The 20,146-nt window shown below is 38.6% G+C and overlaps 1 pseudogene; it reads left to right on the top strand.

Annotated features, from left to right (window-relative positions):
* The first annotated feature begins 19,254 nt into the window (after positions 1 to 19,254).
* LOC138142281 (eukaryotic translation initiation factor 3 subunit K-like) lies at positions 19,255 to 19,911 on the top strand (annotated as a pseudogene).
* Positions 19,912 to 20,146: the final 235 nt, after the last annotated feature.

Genomic DNA, 20,146 nt, shown 5'->3' with positions numbered 1-20,146 from the left:
AAGTCAACGTTTGTTGATCTGACCTTTCCAGCATCTCTCCTGTTCATTCTTTTCTCTCTCCTCAAAACAGCTTCTATGCTAGTTCAAGCTCTCATTTTCTTTTGCTTGAAATATTGAAATAGCCTCCTCATTGCTCCCTTTGCTTTCAACTTGTCCCCCATCTAATCCACTCTTTACACAGCTGCCAAAATGATATGCCTAAAACAAATACATAACCATATAACTCTTCTCTCTGAGAAAACATCCTCAATAGCTTCTATTGTCACAAGGATAAAATACAAGATCTTTAGCTTGGCATTTAAAGTCCTTTACAATTTACCTCTCTTTTCTTTTCCATTTCATTCCATATTATTCCCCTTCTGTTTTTGGCTACTTTTTTTTTTTTACTTGTACAAAAACTTTTTAATGTAATCTAAATTATCCATTTTACACCTCAAACTACTCTCTATTGTTTATTCATAAATTGTTTGCCTATCCTTAAGTCTATAAGTCTGATAGGTAATATGTTCCATGTTCTTCAAATTCTCTTGTACTCTCTCTTTATATCTAGGTCATGTATCCATTTTGACTGTATCTTGGTAAATGGTTTAAGATATTGGTCTATGCCCAATTTCTGTAAGACTGCTATCCCATTTTCCCAATGATTTTTTTTTTGCAAGGGGGAAGGCAAGCCAATTTTGGGTTAAGTGACTTGCCCAAGGTCACACAGCTAGTTAAGTGTCAAGTGTCTAAGGCCACATTTGAACTCAGGTCCTCCTGACCCCAAGGCCGGTGCTCTATTCACTGTGCCACCTAAAATAGATTTAGTTTCATGTACAATCATATTTTTAAGAAATTCTACTATGTCATGGAAATACTTGTTTTATTTCATAAATTAAAAATAAAATAAATAAAATAAAAAAATTTCCCTCCCCTCTCTCTTTTCCACTGAAATTGGCTTATTGGTTGTTCAAGCTCTGGATTTTTGCCTACACTGTTTGCCAAATCTGATATGGATCTTCCTCCTCACTTTCTCCCTGTAGAACACCTAGGCTCCTTCCAAACACATTTGAGGTGCTTGCTACCTACGACCATGGTGTTATCCCTTATTCCTTCTTGAAAATGCTTTATATTGTTTGGATTTACTTACTTAAGAATGTGATTTTCCCTTTAGTATATGTACTTATTGGCAATCACAGAAAAACTCAGCAGGAGTTGTAGACCATGTTGTGGGCATGTAACTTGTTCTCTGGAACTGGAAAGAAGTTGTTATGGGAGAAATATCTCCTCTCTGAGTTCATGTGGTAGGTAACTGCTACCAGATATGTATTCACTGCAATGCAGAAATTATGGAGGCAAAAACCTGGGTCTTATTATTATGCTCAAGCATAAGTTCAGATCTCAGAAAATATATGAACCCTTATTAGGATTCTAACAAGGGTTTTTTTTTTTTGCTCTTTTTTTTGAAGGGGGGACGGCAGGGCAATTGGGATTAAATGACTTGCCCAAGGGCACACAGCCAGTAACTGTTAAATATCTGAGACCAGATTTAAACTCAGGTCTTCCTGACTCCGGGGTGGCCACCTAGCTGCCCCTAACAAGGTTTCTTATAGGCAAAATTATAACAGAGTAACAGAGAAATAATCCACTTACATATTGTAATCTTGTATAATCCTTTTAGGCCATAAAAATTAAAGAGCAGAAAGATCCATAATTCCATACTTCCTTCAATTGTCATAAAAGTTGAACAAACTTAAACAGAGTCATAATCTTATACATCCCCTAAAGGAAGCTTTGTCAGATAAACTGTAAGTAAAATAAGTCAGATTACAGATTAGACTACTTTTAGAGGATTCACAAATAGACTGATTGAGCAATAGGGTTTATATATCATCAAGAAATCAGGGAAAATTGAGATTTTTTTCTCTGGCTTCTTATCAAAGGAATATTTAAAGCTCTATGTGAATTTTCACATCCTGTGGGACAGGTGTTGGTCAGGTGAAGTTAATATTAAGGCAGACTTTTAGTTAACCAAAATTTGCAAGAGGAATGGCCTGGGTCCAAAATAATAAAAGGAAAAGAAAATTCCCTTAATAAGGTGAAAGGAATTGACTCCATTTGCCTCGTGTAGGAGTGAGGAGTCCAGATATATGTGGGTATATGATTAGGGAAGATCTTGGCAGTCACCTGAAGGTCTATTTTGAGTGTCAGCCTAGTCTGGTATAAGTCTTTCTAACAAAAGAATTGAAAATATGCTGATTAGACCTCTTAGCATATTGGTCCAGGGAGTTCTCCCAAAAGAGTAATGATACCTTTGCCCTTGGCTTATCCCACCCTGAGAAAGAAGCCATTAGCAGTATATGATTAGTCATGGAACCCAGCAGCAGCTGAGAGCAGGGAAGGCAGAGGGGAATAGAAGAAATAAGGGATATTCTTGTTGTTATTCAGTTATGTCCAACTCTTAGGGGTTTTCTTGGTGAAAATACTGGAGTTGTTTGCCATTTCCTTCTCAAGCTCATTTTACAGATGAGGAAACTGAGGCAGAGTTAGGTGATTTGCCCAGGGTCACACAGCTATTAAGTGTCTAAGGCCAGATTTGGATTCTGGAAGATGAATCTTCCTGACTTCAGGCAAGGTATTAGATACACTGCACCAACCAGCTGCCCATGACAAAATTTATCTCTTTTTAAATGCAAAAGGCTGAATCTGAACTCAGATCTCCCTGACTTCAGACTTGATATTCTATCCACTGGGCTACCTAACTGTCCCTACCCATAGAGTACTCTAGGCACTCTATGCTGAGGGCCTTTAAGGAATGGGTAGAATAAAAGACACAGTCAGTTGTTGTTATATAGAGCTAGAAAACTCAAACACATGCAACCTGCAAAACTCTGGAATCAGATTAAAATATAATCTGGAAATGTTTAACAAAATAAATAAAGACACAAAACAACACACATAATGTTAATTTGTGATTTTCTGACTTAAAACCAGCCCTCAGGTATCTGTTTCTAGTTGAGTTTGACATCACTACTGTATGACATCAGGACCGAGAATGATTCTACTATCTGTTTTGTAATTTGTTATTTACTTTGATATTCTGTCTTTATTAAATGTTTTGGCAGCTAGGTGGTTGTATCAACAATGCAGTATTCACAATGCCTATGGTAACTATAAATATACTGATATGGTTATTAATCACAAAATATACCAGGCTCTCTACATGGGGAATAAAGCTAGAACATTTATTCAGATACCAGAAAATGGATTCCCTGAACCAGAAAGTCAAAGCCATCACAGTAGTTATAAAGTTAGCACACGTAGTTAATGTAGTAAACACCCACATTCTCAAGCCTTCAAAACAGAACAGGCTGCCTCAGGCAAAGGTCCTCTTCTCCTCACTCATGACAACTGCTCAGCATCCACGAGGTGTGCTCCTAGCAGCTCTGGCCCCGTGCAGTTCCTGGGATCCTTAGCAGAAATTTTGGCTGGCTCAAAAAAAGGAGTTTGCACCTCTGCCAGCAGCCGCTGCTGCCACCACTGCACACACTCTAGCTTGGCTTCCACTTCCTCTTGCCCCACCTCTTCCTGCTACATCAGCAAATTCAAGGGGCATGGAAGATCTTTAAATCCCATAACCTTACAGTGGTCCAGTAGATAGACTGCTGGGCCTGGAGTCAGGAAACATTCAAATCCTTCCTTATAGACTTAATAGCTGGGTGAGCCTGGGCAAGTCACTTAACTCTATTTGCCTCTGTTTCCTCATCTGTAAAATGAGCTGGAGAAGGAAATGGCAAGCCATTCCAGTATCTTTGCCAAGAAGATCCCAAATGGGATCACAAAGAATTGGATATGACTGAAAAACAACTGAACAGCAGTGACAAAATGTCAGTATACTCTTTAAATCTGATATCACTACCACAGAGGATAGAGCGCCAGCCTTGAAGTCAGGAATATCTGGATTATAGCCTTGCCTTTGATGCATGCTGGCTAGGTGACCCTGGACCTCTCAGTGCTACTAAGCAACACCCTAAGACCATAAATTGCAGAACGGTTTGCCAGTCTGGATTGGTAGATGGAGTTTTCATGCCAGAAGTTCCTTATATCATGTATCCAGACCAAAATCCCCCAAACCAACTTCATATCCTCACCTTTAACCTAAGGTATGGAGGAATTCTGGAGTCAAGTAGGTTCTGTGTTACAATTCCATTAGCTTCAATAGGTTGTCAAGCCACATTACTCACTCACAAGTAGCTCGAAGTTCATCAGAACCCTTAGGAGGTCAGTTTCTGACTAGAAAGGTAGGCTTAGGACAATGTACCTCCTGGGTCACCTAGGTAGTGGTTTATTGTAATAATGATAGCTAGCATTTACATAGATCTTTTGGGTTTGCAAAAAATTTTACAAATATTAACTCATTTTATTCTTACAGCAACCCTGGGAAAAAGGTGCTATTATTATGCCCTATTTTTATTGTTGAAAAAAGAGTCAGACAGAAAATAGGTGGCCTGTAGCTTCTAAGTATCTGAGACTGACTTTGAACTGAGGAGTTCCGGACTCCCAGTCTAATGCTCTAACCACTGCACCACTTTCCAGACTGCATTTATTGCTGATGTAAGAGTAAGACAGATACCAGACAAGTAGGTGTCTCTGTTTTCCCCAGGAAGAACAATTAAAGGAAAATCTGATCAGTCGGCTATTCAAGGACTGTGACAGAGAGTCTTGCATAGAGTTAACTCATAGGGGGGCTTTGGGCAGGTAATTTAACCTTCCTGAGTCTCAGAGGGTACTTGCCTCACTGCTTCAAATCGAGGCCCATCTGTGCCTTCTCTTCCTATACATTTCTTATACATATACTTCCATAAATCCTCCTAAAAAGATCTATATTAACAGACTAAAGACCTTTCTCTGGGTCTTTTTTTTTTTTAAAGCAATCAGCGATAAGTAACTTGCTCAAGGTTACATGGCCAGTTATTTCTGGGTGTGGTGCTGAGTATCTGAGCCCAGATTTGATCCCCAGGTCATCCTGACACTGGAGCCGGTGCTCTTACTCTCTGTGCTACCTGGCCACCCCATCTCTGGGTCTTTTAATATTTCATCAATACTAGTGCAATCCTGACTAGCCTTGCCCCCACTGCCTGAAGGCTAAGCAGGTTACTTTTTTACCTTCTCCCCACCCCCAAGGTTCTCCAGCACCATTCAGGAGGATTGGGAGGGGGGCACTTAAGGCTCCAACCCTCTTTGGTGGTATTCCCTCAATTGTAGTGGGTGGTCCCCACACCACAGTTCCTTTAGCCATTTCTAGTTGTCTTGATCTCTATCATGCCACTGGATCCAGGTGGAGGAGAGAGTGAAGATGGTGACTTTGCACAGCCTTAAAATCCAATTCACTTGAAAGTCATGGTATTACCCTCCTAATGTCATGGCCCTCTTCAAGAATGACAGACCACCATCACCACCACCAATCAAATTAGCTTTTATGCAGAAATATTTGCTTCAGAAGATATAATCACAAATATATAAATTTAGTCCCCCGACAAATGGGAAGTATAATTCCCTCCCACCCCATGCCTCTCTTTTCACCACAGGTCTCTGGGAAAGGGAAGGGATTAGGTTCATAGTTTAGCTTGGTTTCCATAGAGCACAGTCCTAGTTCCAAGCTTAACTCTGGCCCCCCCCCCCTCATCCCCTTCTCCCCCATCCTGCCTCAGGCTTAATTCCCAGGTCTCCTGCTTCTCAGGGCTCTCTTGCTGGGCAGACTGACTGAAGCATTCTGCTTGGAGTCCTGGCTCCAAGGTCACCATAACTCAAACTCAAGTCCCATGGGGATTATTTTGGGTACCTAGAAACTGGGAAAGACAAATATACAGAACGGAAACAGATACTCCCAGGCCCATTTCTTGGAACAAGAGGTAAAAAATAGACAGTAGAGGAAGTTCCTAGGGAACTGTAGCATGCTATGAGGGTTCAGTTCATGGTGTCCACACTGTGGGTAAATGCACCTCAGAGCAGAAAGAGCAGTGGAAAGATACCATCTGCACCCAGAGAAAGAAATGATAAATAGAAATACATATAGAATAAATTTACATATATATGTATATATACCTATTTGTGTCTGGTAGCCATCAACAGGGTAGGTTTGCGGGAGGGTAGAAAAAAAGAGGAAAAATTAACTTTACATGATAATTTTGTCATATATTTGAAAGGAATAGCAAGTTATGCTTAGTAGATTTGCAGTTTTGTATATAATCATCTTCTTTATTGTATTATGTTATGGAAATGCTTGTTGTATTCCACAAATATGTATTCATGTAAAAAATAAAAGGGGATAAAAAGAAAGTGGTAGAAAAAAAGAGCTACTGGCTCAGTCTGCCAGTTGTTTTTTTGTTTGGTTTTATTTTGCTTTTTGGAGGGCAATTGGGGTTAAGTGATTTGCCCAAATCACAGGGCTAGTAAGTATGTCAAGTATCTGAGGCCATATTTGAACTCAGGTCCTCCTGACTCTAAGGCTGGTGCTCTATTCATTGCGCCACCTAGCCACCCCCTCAGTCTGACAGTTTTAAAGATGCAAGTGTCTGATGATAGATTTGAATTCAAGTTTTCCTGAGCCCAGGTCCAGCCCTCCACCTAGTTGCTTTTATATCTAAAATCATCATAGCTCACATTTTTACAGTGCCTTACAGTTTACAAAGGAATAAGACAATAACTTTAAGTGGCATAAATATTTTTCTCATTTTATAGTGGGGGAAATTGAGACACAAAGAAGCAAAATGACTTTACAGGATCACAAAATTATTAAATGTTTGAGCCAGGGATAAATCCATGTCTCTTGATTCTATACCATATAACTGTACCACATACTACATCACAAGTTCTCTCAGTCAGAGATATAAGTAATAATTTGGCTCCTGGGGCAAGCTGCACAAAATGCCTCTGAGGCAAGTGGCATGAAACCTGAAATCATCCTTGTAATTCATTATTTAAAGATACTAAAAGAAATAACAGACAAATTCAATTGAGCAGGAGTGGGGAATTCATTACCAAAGAGATTTCTTTTACAATAAATGCATCGTGTTAAATTTTTGCACCCTCTGATCAGTGCCTGGGAAGACCTCAGGTTGCCTTGGTCTAGTTATAGTTCTTATTTTGAGTAGTTTCTTTAAATTAATAAATTAGTTAATTAATTCACATTTACTGTGTGCCCAGTTAGTCCTGTGTTAGGGGATATAGAACCCTGCCCTCAAAGAGCTCAGAGTCTGGTTGAGAAAATCTAATCAATGAGAATGAAGGAAAATTAAGTACCAAAAATGCAAAGTACTAACTATGAACTGTGATAGCAGTTCTGAGATGGACTTGCTCATCATGGAACTGAGTAATCAGAGAAGTCTTCTTGGAAGATGAAAGACTTGAATTGGACCTTGAAGGATGGATAAAATTTAGTACAGAAGATGTTGGGAGGGAAGGCAATGCAGAGAGGGGAAATGGAATGACCACTCTAATAGATTTAACTTCTCTGGCTGGGAGTGAAGGGAACACAGCTGCAGAGTCTGACAGATCAGGAAGAATCTAGGGGAAGACTGAGGTTAGCTGAGGCCTTTAGACAAACATTTCCACCCCATCCCTCAGGAAAAGAAAGCAAATGCTGACTCACAGCTCTTTATATGGTAACTAAGTGTTTCTGACTTAGTCAGAAATTCGTGGATTGTTGGGTGGGTGAGAGGGAGTCAGTGTAATATCACAGATTCAAAGGCTGCTACAGCATTGTCAACTTTTAAAAACCGATCCTCACTGTATTATTCATCTTTCCAAAATTAAAAATAGTTGGAAAGAAGCTCAGTTTGTTGAGGACCTTGGGAGAGTGGGAGCATGGGGTTGTCGGCTATTACAATGTCACATTTTGAATTTTAACTTCTTTTACGTCAGGTGATATCCTGAGGGACTAGTAACTGTTATTTATGTGAGTGTCAAGAGAGAAAGGTCAGCATTCCAGCTGATGAAGATGAAGATGGAGTCTTAATAGTTTTCTACAGTTCTCACCTCTTCAACTGAAAATATCCACCATCTTTTTTCCTCTCACCTTTTTGGTACTTCCTATAATACTTAATTGTCTGTACCTCTCACTTTGGTACTTATTCAGATACCATCTTGTTGGATGAGAACTTTTAGGGTGGCATTTGGCTCTATCAAATCTAGTGCTTTTAAAAATGGCCAACAAACAATAAAGTCAGTGAGATTTATTTCATTTCGGTTGACTGAGTGACTATAAAGATGTGTTCTCTTGGCTAACAGTGTTTTCAAAGGCCTCTGCATGACCTTTTCAAACCTTTATCAAGCGTGTGCTAGATGTGTGTATAGATTATTTTCATGGATATTTTTAGAGATAGGAAAATAGTCACATGTGTTAGTCCATCTGATACGATAAAATTCAACAAAATTATTAAATGCCTAGTGTGTCACAGGCATTGTGCTAGATGTTGGGGATAAAAATATGAAAAATGACACAATCTCTATCTGTCTTCAAGGAGTCTATAGTCTAAGTGGGAGGGGGTGGAATTGAGGGGATATGACATTCACAAATAGATGTGACGTAAGGTAGAATGTTATATGGCAAAGGAAAGCCAGTGACAATGTTATGATAAATTTGGTGAGGGAGTAATCACTTTCACTTGAGAAAATCTTCATGGACAAGGTGGCATTTAATTGAGTCTTGAAAGAATGGAATGACTTCAGAATGCTATGGGGGGCATCTTTAGCAAAGGCGCAGAGATGGGAAATGGTAGGGCAAGAGTAGAGGATGGAAGTTAGTCTAGTTTTTCTGGAACATAGAATATATGAAGGTGGGAAACATTAGATAAAGCTGGGCGGGTATGTTAGGGCAATATTGTAAAGGGTCTTGAATGCCAGTATCAGAAATTTAAATTAAATTATTTATGTGGCCAATGGGGAGCCAATGAAGGTTTTTCAGTTGAAGAGTGATGTGATAATAGCAATGCATTAGGCAAATAGGCTAATATGGAAAACTGATTGCAGAAGGGATAGACTGGAAGCAAGAAGGTCAGTTAAGAGGCTATTATAGTAGTTTAGGTAAGAAGAGATAAGTTTCTGAACGAGGGTACTTACTATAGAAATGGTGAGGATAGCCTGGACTTAAGAGGTATTGTAGAGGTAGAAACATAGGTTGTAGCACCTGCTTCAAAGCTGACTTCCGGGAACTGGGAGGAGGTACCATAAACAAAGATAGAGAAATGAATTGCTATTTGTTGTTCACTTGTTTTTCAGTCACTTTTTTCAGTTTTTCAGTCACAATTCCTTGTGGCCCCATTAAGGTTTTCTTGTCAAAGATACTGGAATGGTTTGCCATTTCCTTCTCCTGCTCATTTTACAGATGAGGAAACTGAGGCAAATAAGGTTAAACGATTTGCTTGGGTCACACAGGTAGTAAGTAAGTGTCTGAGGCCAGATTAGACCTCAGGAAGATGAGTCTTCCTGACTCCAAGCCCAGCATTCTATCCACTGTGCCACCTAGCTGCCTTGATTAAAAAAAAAAAGTACATAACATAGTGCCTGGCACATTTGTTGTTGTTCAGTCCTGTCTGATTCTTTGTGACCCCATGGGATCATACTGTCTGTGGAGTTTTCTTCATAAAGATATTAGAGTGGTTTGCCATTTACTTCTCTGGTAGATTAAGGCAAATACAGGTTAAGTGACTTGCTGAGGGCCACAGAGTTAGTGAGTATGGGAGGCCAGATTTGCATCTGTCTGGGATATAACATGGGGGGAGGTGGGGAGGGAGGCATAGGAGCACTTTTTATAAATGTGCACATTTTCAATGCCAGGGAATTATCCTCTAAATGATGTATAAGTATTTTTTTTTTGATATCTGGTTGAATGTGATACAACAAAGTCTCAAAGTTACCAGTGTATAGGAATGAACAGACATTCAATTTTAGAATCTTGCCTAGGGCACAAAGTGCTTTCTTCTAGGGGTCCTAGGCTTTTTAGGTCCTCTGCCGCAGCCTTTTGACTGAGTCCAAGTTTTACAGAACAAACCCTCTTATTAAGGGGATTTGTTCTATGAAGTTTTGATTCAGCCAAAGGGTCTCACTTGAGGACCTAGAGGGTCACTTGTGATCTGGAGGCCCACAGGTTCCCCACTTTTGTGGGCTCTACCAGGATCTTGATCTCATCAGCACTGAGCTAACACCATCAGACTTACACAGTGACATTGTATATAATGGTTTCTGGAGACCAGAGTGGACGAGCCTTACACTTCTGTTTCTCTTGACATGACCAAGAGGTTAAGGAATAAGAAATACAAGACTAAAGTCCTAGAGTTCTTTGTCTGTGTGACTCTGGGCAAGTTTTGAAATTTATGCGAATTTAATTTCCTCATCTGTCAAAGGCGGATAGGGATACTTGTCCTGCTTGTTTCACAGGTTGTTATGGAGATCAAATGAGTTAATGGATAAGAAAGCACATTTTAAAAAAAGAAAGAAATGTATTAGTTATCAATTAAAATAATCATTAAATTCTTTTGCTTGGTATTTTAGAGTCAATGGTAGGAAAAGGTGAATAGTCCAACCTTTTTTGAAAATAGGAATTAGAATCTTGGAGGAAGTTCCAACATTTCATTGTTGTTAGAGTCTTTAGCTTGGCCATTTGAATCTTCCCTTGGACATGTGGGATCTGTACATGACGCCCTTGAAGAGGCAAGGCAAAGCAGAGTTTCTCCCTTCTCAGATTCTCTTCCTTTCCTGCACTCATGCCCATTAGAGGAGGGAATGAGCTGGTCTTTCCAGTCTACAGACTTGCTGAGGCACAAACCTAAGCATAAGGAAAGATATTCTCTCCTTTCTTCCATGACCACTGTGATAGAGGCATGCATGGATCACGAAGGACATCTCTCTACAGCTCTCCCAAAACCCATTTCCTTTACCACTGCAGAACAGTGGTTGCTGCTCTATGGATTAGTCCCAGACTGGGATTCCACTTTAGCTTTCTTCTAGAGCAGTGATTTTTGGCCTTTTCTCACTGTGACACCAAATGGGAAACAAATGAGATTTTCAAATTTTATGTTCTAAAAGGACTTGAAAATAATATCTAAATTGATGAAGTTCACAAATAACGGTGACAATCATGATAAACAAATAGCTTCAAATAGCCCTTTCACCTCTAGACTTCTCCCTAAAACCCACTGCATTCATTAATGGTCCTGGATTCCTTGAAAAGAAGTAAAGATAATGGTGTCATCTACTTCTGAAAAGCTGGTGTATCTCTTAGGCCCTGTTGTTGGCAGGAGTCTCTGCCATTGTTGTTACTATAGGAGCTCCATATCTTTAAAAAGAACTCCTCAACCATTCCTTTGTTTAACTGGAGGGTTGAGAAACAGGACTTTTTTTTTCTGGGTCTCCTTCACAACCCTGTAGAGATTTGTCATCAAAGGCTAACAGAATTCTAGCTTGCTTTTTTGCTTTAGTTCACTGTCTCTGGACCAAATCCCCCACCAATATATGTACAGAATATATTCCAAAAGTCTTAGTGCAGAGTTAAGCTTCAGTAGCATATCCTTCTGGTGTCTCAGAAAGATAATTTTAAAAAATAGTTTCATTTTTGCCTTTCAGTTTTATGCCACTCTCATTTCCCTTAATTTCTTCCTGTTTCTCATTCATATTGGACCCTTCCTGGTTACAGTGTGGAGGAAATTAGATTGAGACCAGCACCACATAACTCATACCAAGATAAACTTCAAAAGTATATGTGTTCTAGATATAAAAGCTAAAAATAAAAGGTAATAAATTACAGAAACATGGAAAAAATTACCTATCAAATCTATCAAGAGAAGAAAAAATTATGACCAAATCAGAGATAAAGAAAATTACAGAAAATAAAATGGATAATTTTGATTATATAAAATTAAAGAGGTTTTGCATAAATAAATCCAACAAAACTAAGATTAAAAGAGAAATAATTAACTGGGAAAAAACTTTGTAGCAAGCTTTTTTGATAAAAGTCTTATTTTTAATATGTATAAGATTTATGTATAACATAATAATGTATATTATTTATAAAAATAAAAGTCAGACTCTAAAGACATTAACAGGCAGTTCTCAAAGGAAAAAATTCAAGTTATCTAGAGACATGAAAAAAATGCTCCAAATCACTAATACTTAGAGAAATGCAAATTAAAGCAATTCTGAGGTTCTACCTTATACCCATGAGGAAATTTGTTTTGCTTGACTATGCATATTCATTACAAGTTGTTATTGGAATATTTTTCTTTTTTTTTTTTAAATGGAATTATGGGTGCTAGGGAGAGAAAATAGATTTCTGTTAATTAAAAAAAAACTTTTAAAAAAGCATGGCATAGTGGATGGAGAACAAATCCAACCAACTTAGCAACCAAATCTGACAGTGTATGCTTTATTCTAAATCCACGGTCTCTAACTGGTAGGAGGAAGGTATGTTTTGTTATCAATTCACCAAGACTGAAATCGTTCATTATGACTTATCACACTTCAACTGCTTTTTAAGTTGTTGTAATTTAAATTATTGAGGTCATTGTGTATATTCTTCTTTCAGAGATAATTTCGAGCTGTGATGGCTACCTGCTTCACAGGACTTTTGTGAAGAAAGTGATCTGTAAACCAGTACAGCTGTGAACTATTATTATTATCATGACTGGTAAGATCCCAGAACCCATTCTTCTTCCTTATGGCCAAGGCTGCTGAGAGCCCATGGAGGGATTATTAGGAACAAACGTCATAGGTTTATTGAGAACTTTGATGACAGTATAGTTTTATGAGCATTATCTTGGATGGCCTGTTGGCTTTAAAACTGATTTTCCTTTCCATCTTCCTCTCCCTCCAACCACCATGACGCATTTATTTATCTCTAAATCTATAATGAATGGTAGGGGTAAATAAAACAAGGTTAGGGATAGATCGACAGATAAAGATGATTAAGTGACAGAGAAAGATGATTAACAGTGACTATACTGGCCAACAGGTGAAAATAAGTTGCTTTCAGGCCACCACCTACTTGGTTTGTATGATAATCATAGAGTTAGAGATGGAAGTGATCTTTGAGGTAATTTTATAGATGAGAAAATGATATACAAAGAGGTTAAGTGACTTACCCAAGGTTACACAACTAGGAAGTAACAGACCATGGCATTCAGGTTCTCATGACTCCAAGTCTAGTGTTTTTTCCACCATGCTTTGCTGCCTCTGGATGTTCGAAAACAAACAGATTTTCTCCTAAACTCTGAGAGGAAAGGACATTAGTATGTGGGGGTTCAAGACCTGGTTCTATTACAATCTGCATGATCCTAAGCAAATCTCAAGTTCTCTGGATCTCAGGGTCCTCCAATATCAAGTAGAGATCATAATCCTAGACCTCTCTACTTGGCAGGGTTATTATGAGGATCATATGGGGGTAATCAAAAGCACTTTGTCAAGTATTACATAAGCATAACCTATTGTTAGTAATAAGCATTGTAGTATTTTTCTGGATATTTGTTGTTTCATATGCTTACAGGTCCAACTTTATACATAGGCAGAGGAGGCAGTTGCTCACATAATGTGATAGAAATGGTGTCACCAATCCTCTGATAGAGTTGTAAACTCATAGAATGAAAGAGCTAGAAAGTTATTATTATTATTTTTTTTTTTTGGTGTGTGTATGGGGGGAGGCAGAGTTGGTACTGGGAACCTTTACAGTTCCTTTACAGGTACTTTTTCCATTGTGTCAACAATGCATCCCTCCTCCTTCTGTGCCCATCTTGAACATAAATACCACAAAATTCCCTTGATGCAGAATGATTTTGGAGATGGTAAATTACATTTCCATATGGCCTGACCATGACCTCACCCCCTCCTGTTCCAGCAGATGCTAGGCCCCTTAGCACATATGGCAAGAGGAGTCTATATTCTGAGTCTAAGTGGAGAGGCTCAGCTCCATAATAACAGAGAAGAAAGTCTTTCTCCTTTGGGAATCTGTTTTAAGTGCATATAACTGCAATGAATATTTGCACATGCCACTTTCTCCTTTTTGTTCCCATCCCTCCTTGGTCACTGAAAGATAAAAAACAAACAAGCAAACCACATTTATTAACTCTTTACATACATTATCTTATTTGACCCATCACCAATGTGTGAAATAGTACCAGTGTTCCTCATCATTTTTCAGGTGAGGAAACTGAGGACCAGAGAGGTTACATATCTCGTCTATGGTCATGCAACAACTCTAACTCCAATCTAGATTTCTTGACTTCAGGTACAGAGATCTTTCAACTACTATGAAAGGAAAGTCAAATTTAGACTAAAAATGCCCTGACTTTTAAGGTTAGTGATCCTTCAAGGCACTAGAGTTTTCACCAAATATAAAAAATAAATCATTCATAGGGTCAAGTAGTCCAGATTAGTGGATTGTGAAGTTACAGAGAATCTAAGAAATGAGGCAGGGTTAGCCTAGGGGTCCTTCATAAATGGAAGTTCTCAGAGGAGCCATTCAATCAGAGGGAGAGGTCTGGGATGACAAGTACTTCCAATGTGTGGATTCCAATAAGGCTTCAGGATGAGGGGCTGGGCCGTGGTGGAGGAAGTCAGCAGCCTGAAGAGGAACAAGATGTTCTCAATGTCTCTCACCCACCTGTGTCTGCCAAATACAATACCGTACATACATACATACATACATATATATATATATATATAGATATATATATAGATAGATAGATACTAATGAAGTGTCACACACACTATTTTTACTTGTGATGGTGGAAAAGTTTGGGTACTCAGATATACACAGCTTAACTACAGAAAACAGCCTGCACTGGTCTCATTTCTAATACTTTATTCTTCAGATTCAGGTCTTATCTAGACCATAAGACTATTGAATTTAAAGGTAGAAGCATATTCCCAATCATTTAATCCAAACTCTTCATTTTATAGATGAAGTCATAGGCCCAGATATTTGAAGTAATAATCCCAAAGTAGAACAACCTGGATTTGAACTCAGGTCCATTCTACTTTCTATTATACCATCTATCTGGCCTTTCTGACATTGGCCAGTTACTACTGGGTTTTCATCATATTCCCCCCACTCTCTCATTCAACTCTGGACTCTGTCCCCAGTCATCGCATTCCAGATCACTCCTTCTGCAGTTTGCCATCTTCTCTTTCTTTAGCCTTCTCTTCCATCCAGATTCTCAGGCCTAATCTTTCCCGCCCTTTCAATATTGGCTCTTTGTCTTTTTGCTCTAGTCTTGGTTTTTTCTCTTGATGGAGTAGCTCTGGACTCTGCCCACTGTGGCTCAGGTTTGCAGCCCAGTTTGAACATGGTTTCCTTTGTTGTTCAGTACTTTCAGTTGTGTCTGATTCTTCGTGACCCCATTTGGGATTTTCTTGGTAGAGATACTGGAGTGGTTTGCCATTTTCTTCTCTAGCTCATTTTATAGATGAGGAAACTGAGGCAAACATGGTTAAGTATCTTGCCCAGGGTCACACAGCTAGTAAGTGTCTGGAGAAGTCAGATTGGAACTGGAGAAAATGAGTTTTCCTGACTTAAGTCCCAGTGCTCTACCCACTGTACCACCTTGCTTCTCTAAGCATGACATCTGTTAAATGTCAAATGACAAATTATTTACATTGCAGTACAAATGACTCCAGACCGTGGAGCAGGAAAACGGCGTTTCCTTCTACTGTCCAGTTCTCCTACTTCCCCACAGTGTTCACCCTGACAAGCAGAATACGCTCTATCACTCTGTGATTTCCTTTTGAAAATGTGTAAGACAATTAGAAAAAAAGCTACTTACCAACTGGTTATCCTATTTATATAATGACAGATAATTGATTCAACTTATTTCTTCCCTCCTCCCCATCACTGCCAAAATGTACTGAATTTTAAATTGAAGTGACTGAATTGAGTGGATGTTTTGACATTGCTTAGACACGCCCTTAAGGATCTATACCTGCCACTTGGGAAGTGAAAGATTTATAAAATGAAGGAAAAAAGATTAAATACCTGATTTCCCAACTTTCTTTTTCTTTCTGATCCACAGCCTTCTCTCCCATCTTCTACTTGTAATTATTTTCTTTCCTGCTCCAATGTCCAATTATAGATATCTGAGTTATTTTTATCACCAATATTTTAAACTTCTACCAGTATTTATAAAGATAAGAATATAAGAAAAACAATGACTAAAAATATGATTATAAATGATTGTATGTTTTCCTAAACTTTCATTATTTTCTGACTGTTAATTCCAAAACAAAAAGTATGTGACTAACATGATAATAACCAAATTGTTCTGTTTGTCTCCAGGATTCCTTTAGAAATGCTTTTTTAAAAAATGTGTATTTAACATGACTTTGTTGCTGTTGTTATTTTCTGTAATTACTTGACTGTGGTCAGGCTACCTCTTGTTCTTTTTGTTCTATATCACTTTATACAAGCATTCCTAGATTGCTGTTCTATACTCACTATTTCTTGTGTTGCAATAACATTTCATTACTTTTATATAACAAAATTTATTTGTGCATTCCCCAATCATTGAGTACATCCTTTGTTTTTAAGTTTCTTTTAGTTCTTGCTATTACAAATATTGTTTCTAGGATTATTTTTTTTTTGGTATTTTTTCCCCACCAATTGACTTTCTAGGGGGTAGAGTCTCAGTACTGGGACCAGTGGGTAACACATATTGTAACTTATTATAAAAATCCATGTGGTTTTCCAAAAGGTTGAAGCCATTCACAACTCTGGCAGGAGCAGCTGTTTTAACCCAGCTATGCCTGACTGAATTTTTTTCATCATTTATTATCTTTGCCAACTTGATGGCAGAATCTTGAAGTTGTTATAGTGTGTATTTCTCTGTTGCTAGAGATTTCATTGACAATACAGTCTTCTTTCCAAAACTACCTTTCATATCCTTTGATTGCTAGCTTATAGGAGAATGGTCTTTGAACTTTATAGACATTGAATGTCAAACTCTTATCAGAAATCTCCCTTCTAGTTCTGATGAGTTTGTTTCTTCCCCTTTTAAAACACTGGTTTTCAGAAGCTAAGTGAAATATGTAACCCTGCAATTGATTCATTCAGTCCTCAGCAAATTTGTCCTAATCCTTCTCCTTTCTTTCCTCCTTCCCCCCTCCCTCCCTGTCACCCATTAACCCTTCCTGTCACTCTGAGGACAAAATGGACCATGGTGGTTTATATGTCCTGTCCCCGAAGATGCAGTTCAGCCCTTCTGCTGCCCTTCAGCATCTGTTATTGCAGCTGCCTTTGATGTAATATTCATGATCTTCCCTAGATGCATTTCTGTTTCTCTCTCTCCTCTGGGTCTGTTTCAGCTTAAGGCTCCTGTTTCTTTTCAGCATTTAATCCAAGGGCTCTTCTCTAATCCTTCAGCCACCTTCCTGTTTTGAAGTCCTCAACTCAATTACAAGAAGGCTTAGCCTCACACAAACCCCTGCCAGTTGTCTGGAAATGGTTGTTTCTGCTTCATTGCTTGTTTTCCTTTAGACTAATTAGTCTGTGTAGGTTGACCTTCTATTTGATAAGTTATATATAGACTGCAGATAACATCCGTTATCACTGCAATATTGCAATATCACTGAACCCCCTTACCTTTTTTTTTTTTTAAAGGTTTTTATTCTAAATATAGTAACCATCAATAAAAATAAACATTACTTCTTATAAACAAATACTTGGCTGGATCTGTGATCTCATCCTCATGGGTACGTTCTTTAATCATCTGACTCACATTCCATTCACGTCCTCTTATCCTGGGCCATTCTTGTCCATCTCCTCTCATAAATCTTCCATAGGAGGTCCTCCTAGTGTGTTGGAGGCCATCCTCTAGTTCTCTTAATGTGGTAGATACAAATAGTGTAAGGACTGTCCACTGGTCATCTCCCTCTTGCCATATGACTATAGTGATCACCATCTTTTTCCAGTCATATATCCCAGTAAGCAGAAGATCTAACCTTTGGTTCATGAATTGGTATTAAAAAACTGATAGCTATTTCAGTATAATTGGTTTCCCTTTTAATCTGGTGTATTTTATGCATTTAAAACCATTATTCTGAGAAATAATCCACAGCCTTCACCAGAGTACCAAAGGGGTCCATGACATGCAAAAAGGCTAAGAATTCCTCTTTTAAGGCAATCCTTTCTGCTGTCTCTTCCACAAGAAGTGGAAATCCTTGACTAGCAATGTGTTGCAGACTATTCATTTTTAGTAAGAATGAGTCATTCTTCAGTTATTTGAAGCTTTAATAACCTTAGAAATATAACTATTATAAGTTTACAAAAACAACATTTGAAAGGTGATTTAAATGAACATTTTAGAATATTGGTGTGTTTCTTATTAAAATTCAACATAATTATTGTCTTGTGCTATACATTGTTCTGCTTGACTTTTGAATTTTGCAAAAACTTTCATCAGTTACTCAGTGATAGAAAGGACTGCATTTGTAATTCTAACCTTAAGATCATCCAAAGAATGAGGTTTTGATGCATATAAGACAGTTTTCACTTGTTGTGAGTTGCCATTCAATTGTGTTTGACTCTTTGTGACCACATTTGGGTTTTCCTGGCAAAGATACTAGAACCGTTTGCCAATTCCTTTTCCAGTTGATTTTATAGATGAGGAAACTGAGGTAAAGAGGATTAAGTGACTTGCCCAGGGTCACATAGGTGGTAAGTGTCTGAGGCCAGATTTAAACTCAGGAAGTTGAATCTTCCAGACTCTAGGCCTGGCACTTTATGTACTGCACCACCTAGCAGTGACACCACATGAAAAAATCTAATGGAGATAGATTAGGTGACCTAGCTGACCAAGCAAGATGACCTTCTCTCCTGATTTCCTGGTTTGAAGAAGCATCATACAGAAACTGTCATACTAACAATGCATAATAACAAGGTTCCCCATCTTGTTAAAATTCAAATAAAACAATTTATTATTTAAAATTTACAAAACTAAATAAAGGGTAAAGGAAATTTAAATGCTAAAAATTTCAAGTCATTAAAAAAAATTGATAACATATCTACTTCTGAAGTTACAAAAGCTTAAAACCACACAAAGACTTTTGGAATACCCTGTATGAGATTCATTAAGTATGAATTTTTAAGTAACTGGGGAGGGAAGAATGGACACCTGTTGGTGTGTTCTGGCTCCTGAAGGAGCTGTAAACATATGGCGATAGTGAAATGCTTAAGTTATACATTGAAATAGTATGGTATGGGGCCTCAGTGTCTGCTTGGGAAAGGAGGAGGGCATGGCGCTGCTTGAGCAGATGCAGCCAACGTGGGGAAGCTGCTTAAGGGCATCGACAGGTACAATCCTGAGAACATGGTCACCACCCTGGAGCACTATGTGGAGACCCAGGCCAAGGAGAACACTAGCCTGAAGCCAACTTGGCATTCTAAAGTTATATCAGTTTAACCCGGTCTTCTTCCAGACCACAGTGACAGCCCAGATTCTGCTGAAGGCTCTCACCAATCTCCCTCACTTGGACTTCACCCTGTTCAAGGGTGTGATTGACCAGGCTCATCAAGAAGAGGAGCCCATCAGACAGATCCTATACTTGGGACACTTGCTGGAGACCTGTCATTTCCAAGTGTTCTGGCATGCCCTAGATGGGAATATGGATCTCCTCCTTAATGGCATCACAGATTTTGAAGACTCCATTGGAAAATTTATCTGCCACATTTTGGGCATCACATATCAACATATTGACCGCTGGCTGTTGGCTGAGATGTTGGGAGATCTGTTAGACAACCAGCTGAAAGTGTGAAAAAGCAAATATGACTGGAGCTCCAATGAGGCAGGACACGTCTTCATTTGCAGTCAAGAAGAGAGTGTCACGTCCAAGAACTATGTGGGAAAGATCGACTTTGAGAGTGTTTCCAGCATCATGGTCTCCTCCCAGTAACTGTTTCTGCCAAATGTCTCCTTTTTTCAATGTTTCCTCTTACATACAGCCAGCTTCTTAAATAAAAGTCCTTTACTTCCTGGAAAAAAAAATAGCATGGTAGGTTTTCTTTAAGGCAGCTAGGTGGTACAGTGGATAGAGGGCTAGGCCTGCAGTTAAGAAAACCTGGGTTCAAATCTGACCTCAGACGCATATTAGCTGTGAGATCCTGATCACTTAACTCTGCCTCAGTTTC

The sequence above is a fragment of the Petaurus breviceps genome, unplaced genomic scaffold, assembly GCF_028583685.1.
Source record: "Petaurus breviceps papuanus isolate PSGF00001 unplaced genomic scaffold, PetGlider_PUasm1.0 90556, whole genome shotgun sequence".
NCBI lineage: Eukaryota > Metazoa > Chordata > Mammalia > Diprotodontia > Petauridae > Petaurus > Petaurus breviceps.
Note: the sequence above shows the minus strand (reverse complement) of the source record. Positions and strands in the feature narration are given on the sequence as shown.